The sequence below is a fragment of the Elephantulus edwardii genome, unplaced genomic scaffold (assembly GCF_000299155.1).
Source record: "Elephantulus edwardii isolate Elephantulus edwardi_28Jun2011 unplaced genomic scaffold, EleEdw1.0 scaffold00097, whole genome shotgun sequence".
Classification (NCBI taxonomy): Eukaryota; Metazoa; Chordata; class Mammalia; order Macroscelidea; family Macroscelididae; genus Elephantulus; species Elephantulus edwardii.
In genome coordinates, this window is record NW_006399847.1 from 2,383,198 (window position 1) to 2,389,675 (window position 6,478).

A 6,478-nucleotide genomic window follows, 5' to 3' on the forward strand; every position below is an offset into this window, starting at 1 on the left:
CAGCTATTTCACTCCTTGGAAAATACTCCGAGAAAATGAGAACTGAGGCTCAAACGGAGGCTTGTACACCGATGTTCATAGCAATGTTATCACCATCGCAAGAACATGGAAACAAACCAGATGTCCAACCACAATAGAATGGATTGCGAATCTATGATTACATTCACAAAATGGAATACTATGAAGCACACAGGAGCAATGATTTTGTAAATTATTACCTAGCTTCAGAGTGACTGGAGAGCATTGTGCTGCGTGAACTCAGTCCCATAAGGATAAATACTGTATAAAGCCATTATTGTAGAATGAGTATAAGGATCCAAGGGAGGTGGGGCAGGAGTGGAAGCAGGGAGATGAGGATGAGGAGGTTAACTATAGGTTTTCACAATTAGATGAGCTGGGGCGGGGTAAAGGAAATGTGAAAGATCCAGTGTGAGAAACAATGTATTTGAACTCTGTAAATATATCAGTATAAAACAAAATTAAAAGGGCATTGTGTTTGGCAGAGTCACAGAAAATGAGGAAAGCCTTCACCAAGGTGAACTGACACAATAGCCACAACACTAGGCTCAACTTCATCAGCGATTATGAAGATGACAGGAGACTCAGGAGACTTTGTTCTGCTGTGTGTGGAACTGCTGTGAGGTGAAGCTGACTTAATAGTGATGAACAACACAAGTAAATTTTCCAAAAAGTAAATGGAAAGTGATGTGAACTTCAGTTTAACTATTGCTTGGTAAACTCCCTACTTCAGAATCTAGATGTGCCCCATACTACAATTGTTCTATTTTCTTTGTACCAAGGAGGTCTTTACAAAATTTCCCTAGCCTGTAAAATTGTGCTTGCTCCTCAAGTCTTTTGTTATATATATTTATAAATATGTGTCATTTCAGCCTGATGAGAATTTCCTCTGGAAGAATATATACTAATGGAAGGTGTAGTTTTCACTCAACAGATAATTATTGTGTATGTACTATTACCCTGGCACTATTCCAGCATAATAAATAAAACAGTGAGCAAAACAACCCAGAATCCTTATTTCAATAACCATATACTCTATTATAGAAGATAATATATTAAATAAATAAGTTTATTGTTGCTGTTGTAGATAGGTGGTGTTGAGTTGATGACACAGCATGGTGACCTTGTCCCTGTATGCAACAGAATGAAATACTCGCTGATCCTGCCTCATCTTCACAGTCGCTGCTGTAACAACCATTGTGCATCACTTCGTTCCATTGAGTTGACTTTTTTTGGCCAATGCTCTACCAACAATGATGTGACTGCCCCTTCCTGAGAACATGCCCAAAGTATGTGAGATCCTTACTTCTAAGAAATATTCCAGCTGTGCTTCCTCCAAGAAGTATTTGTCTATCCTGTTGGCAAGTACAAAATATATTCAATATTCTTCACCAATAACAGAATTTAAAGGCATCAATCATTCCTTGGACTTCCTTAATCCTTGTCCAAATTTCTCACACATGTGAAGCAATTGAAAATATTATGGCTTCAGTCGGGTGCACTTTAGTCCTCAAAATGACATCCTGGCTTTTTAGCATTTTAAAAATAATCCAATAATAATCCAAGGACTTTAAAAAAAATAATCTATCATTTAATTTCTTGATTGCTGCTTCCATAGATGTTGATTATGGATCCAAATAAAGAGAAATCCTTGGCAACCTCAATCTTTCTCCATTTATTATGATGCTGTTGATTGATCCAAGATTACAGGGTTTGATCTTCATTCATCAGTAAGCGCTTTGAGTCTTCTTTGCTTTCAGCAAGCAAAGATGTGTTGTGTGCATATTGCAGGCTGTTAATGAATTTTCCACCAATCTTGATGCTGTATTTCTCTTCATATAGCCTAGTTTCTAGGATTATTTGCTCAGCATACAGGTTAAAGAAGCATGGTGAAAAGATATAATCCTAACATATACTTTTCCTGATTTTAAATTTATATGTGTGGAAATTCAGGAATGAATGAGAAAAAGAAAAGTAATAGAAGACTCCAAGGGTAATAGAGTGGTGCAAATTGTTACCATGTTGGACTGCTGACTAAGGTAGATAGTTTAAATTCATCTAGTGCTATCATGAGCTCTTGTGGTCTAATGGGTAAGGAGTTGTACTGCCAACCCAAAAGCAAGTGGTTCAAATCTATCACTTATTCAGAGGGAGAAAGATGGGTGGACAATCTCCTCCCATTGAATTTACATCCCTTGAAAATACACTGAAGGGTAAGTTATGAGTCAGTTCCAATTCAAGGGCTCATAACAACACCATCAATAGCAATAGTTCATAAAGTATTTTTCACTATCTTCTGAAAAATTGTTTTTGTTAGGTGCCATCAAGTCACAGTGACCCTGTGAAAAAGAGATCTGAACATTGTCCTATCCACAGTCACTATACTATGTCAATTTACCTGGTTGACGGTCTTCCTCTCTTTCTCTATCCCTTCCAAAGCACGATGTCCTTCACCAAGGAATAACCTCTCCAACTAGTCCGAAGTATGTGAGATGAAGCTTTTTCCTCTTTGCCTCCGAGGAGAACTCTGGCTTCACCTTCTCTAAGACATATCTGTTTGTTCTTTTGGTAGGCCACAAAATATTCAGTACTCTTCTCCAACACCATAGTTCAAAGTCATGAATACTCCTTCTGTTATCCTTCTTCACTGTCCAGCTCTCAGCAGAATAGCAAGTGATTGAAAAGATCATGGCCTGCATAAAGTGTACCGTACTCCTCAAACCAACATTATTGCTCCTCAATAATTTAGAGAGGTCCTGACCACAGACTTTCCCAATGCAATGAGTCTCCTGATCCCCTGACTACTTGTAACAAGTGTATTGATTGTGGATCAAAAGTAAGATGAAGTCATTGACAGTTTCAGTATTTTCTTCCTCTATCATGATGTTGCCTATAGATCAGAGAATTTTTGCTTTTTTGACATTGATATATGATCCATATTAAAGGCTGTATTATTTGATATTCTGCAGCAAGCGCTTCAGGTTCTCCTCACTTTCAGCAAGCAAGGTTGTGCATCTATCTTCATATTGAAGATATTGATGAGTCTTCCTCCAATCTTGATGACACATTCTTCTTCATAGAGTCCAGCTTCTCAAATAATTTTCTCAGCATACAGATTGAGTAAGTATGGAGAAAGGATACAACCCTGATGCATACCTTTCCTAAGTTTTAAACCAAGTAGTATTCCCTTGCTCTGTTTGCACAGTAACCTCTTGGTCTAGGTATAGGTTTCACATGAACACACTTAAGTGTTATGGAACTCCCATTTTTGTCAAAGTTAGACATAATTTGTTGTGATCTACACAGTCAAGTGCCTTTGCACAGTCAATAAAGCACAAATAGACACTCATCTGGTAATCTTTGCTTTCAGTCAGAATCCATCTGACACCAGCAGTGATATCCCTGGTGCCATAACCTTTTCTAAACCCAATTGAACTTCCATGAGTTCTTCAGTAGTGTTTTGCTTGCATGTGATATCAATGATATCGTTTGATAATTTCCACATTCTGTTGGATCATCTTTCTTGGAAATGGGAACAAATATGGATTTCTTTCAGTCAGCCAGCCAGGCAGCTGTCCTCCAAATTTCCGGGCATAAACTGGTGATGACATCCAGGGCTGCACCTGTCATTTGAAATGTATCAATTAGTATTCCATTAATTCCTGGGACATTGGATTCTTTGTCAATGCCTTCAGTGCAGCATCAACTTCTTCCTTTGTTACCATTGGCTTTTGATCATGTGACACTTTCTGAATTATTTCCCTATCAGCCAGTTCTTTTTGGCATAGTGACTCTGTACTCCTTCCGTCCTCTTTTTACTGTGTGGATCATAACAAACTGTGGCTGACTCTGAGAAGAATGGGAATCCCAGAACATTTAATTGTGCTAATGTGAAACCTATACTTGGACCAAGAGGCAGTAGTCAGAACAGAGCAGGGTAACACTGCATGGTTCAAAATTGGGAAGGGTGTACGCCAGGGATGCATCCTGTCTCCATACCTTTTCAACATGTATGCAGAGCAGATTATCCGAGAGGCTGGGCTCTATGAGGAGAATTGGGGCATCAGGATTGGTGGAAGATCTATTAACAATCTGCGTTATGCAGATGACACAACCCTGCTTGCTGAAACTGAGGAGGACCTCATGCACTTGCTGCGAAGGGTCAAGGACTGCAGCCTTCAGTATGGACTGAGGTTCAATGTCAAGAAGACAAAGATTCTCACCACTGGACCAATTGGCAGCGTCAGGATGGATGACGAAGAGATTGAGATTGTTCACAGCTTCAGTTTGCTCAGCTCCACAATCAACACTCTTGGCACCAGCAGTCAGGAAATCAAAACGCGTATCGTGATGGGAAAGTCTGCTGTTAGGGACCTCTCTAAAGTACTCAGGAGCAACAGTGTCTCTCTGGAGACTAAGGTGCGCCTGATACAGGCCATGGTCTTTGCAATCGCTTGTTATGCATCAGAGAGTTGGACAATGACTAGGGAGGACAGAAGGAGAGTGGATGCTTTTGAGCTGTGGTGCTGGAGAAGAGTACTGAATGTACCATGGACTGCCAGGAAAACAGATTCATCTTGGAGAGGATTAAACCAAGCTACTCCTTGGAGGCAAGAATTCTGGGACTTCGTCTGACATACTTTGGACATGTTGCCAGGAGGGACGGGTCCTTGGAGAGGGGCAACATGCTTGGGAGGGTGGAGGGACAGCACAGGAGGGGAAGACCCTCTATGAGATGGATTGATTCAGTGACTGGGGTTATCGGGATGGGTGTGTCAGAGGCAGTGTGGTTGGTGCAGGATAGAGCAGGGTTTAGGGCTGTTGTGCATAGGGTCGCTATGAGTCGCAAACGACTCGACGGCACATAAAAACAACAATCATTCAAGATGTTTCCCAAAGTATCTCTAAGCATTTCAACTCGAGGCTTGAATTTGTTTTTCAGTTATTTTAGCTTGAGAAATCGGGAGCGAGTTCTTCCCTTTTTCTTTCTCCAATTCTTGGTCTCTGCACATTCAGTTATAATACTTAGCTTTGTCTTCTCAAGTTTCCCTTTGAAATCTTCTGTTCAGCTCTTTTACGTCAGTGTGTTTTTCCTTTGTACTGACTTCTCAATGCTCTAGTGCTATTTTCAGAGCATCTTCTGACATCCATGTTAGTTTTTTCTTTCTCCTCTGTCTTTATAATGATCTTTTGCTCTTTTCATGCATGGGTGATATATTTTATATCATCCCACAGCTCATGTGGTTTTTGATCATTGTGTTTGATACTTCATATCTATTCTTAAGATGATTTTTAAATTCAGATGTGATAGTGTCAAGACCATATTTGGGGGGAAAGGTAATATTTTGATCAGAAAAATTGCTCATTGAAAATCCTGTGGAGCCCAGTTCTCCTCTGACACATATGGTAGTGATGACACACAAAGAATTTAACTAGACTTTAGCAAATGTTATTTGTTTTAATTAGAAGAGTGAAGATAAGGAGGAGTTAACCAAATATCCTCTCAACTTGGAAGAACTGAAGGTTGGCTTAAGACTTTATGATTTTCAGATATATCTATTAGGCATCCAGATGAAGATGTTAATCAAAAGAAGCAAGTCAGGAGTTCCAGGTCCACGATGGAGGTCCACACTTGTGAATTGCTAGCACAGGCATGATATATAAAGCCAAGAAAATTGCTGGGAACAATTCTAAATGGGAAAGAAAGTTCTAGGGCTGAATATGAAAATATGTTAACATCATGTAACCAACTCTTTCAAATATCACAAACCTTTTTTTAAAGCATAATGTTAAACCATAAAAATAGTTGTTCCTTTAAGATTATAAAGGCTTTACTCCTTAGTAACAAGTCACTCAGCTCACAGCTGACCCACTGTTGGGTTTCTGAGGAGACTTGCCTTTATTTTCCCTTCAGAGATGCTGGTGGATTTGAACTGCCTTTGAGTTAGCAGTTTAAGTGCCTACAGACTCGATAACCAGACCTCCCTAAAAACTTTTGTTGTTATGAGGTGCCATTGAGTCAGACTGACTGATAGCTGACCATCCAGTATGTTTTCAGAGGTTGTAAGTTGCCTGAGAGAAGTACACTCCTCTTTCTCCCACAGAGCAGCTGGTGGACCCCAACCATTTGACTTTGAGTTAGCAACCTTATCACTAGGTCACCAGAGCTCCTCAAGTTCAATGTGAAGAGGTAGAGAAGTCAGTCATCCACATAGTGTCTTGCATTGTGAATGTGAGTACACAATTCTGTGGAAAGTCAAATAGAAGTAGAGCCTTCCCGCTATGTCACCTTCTTGAGTAATCTGTCCACTGTCAGGAAGCCGGTTTGCCACATTGGCAATCTTGGATGGAGTGTAGAAGCTCCAAGTGTTTAAACATTTTGTGCACGTTCTCAAATGTTAGTTCAAAATTTTATAAGTAAATTTCTTTTTTAAACTAAAATGTTGATTTAAAAAAAATC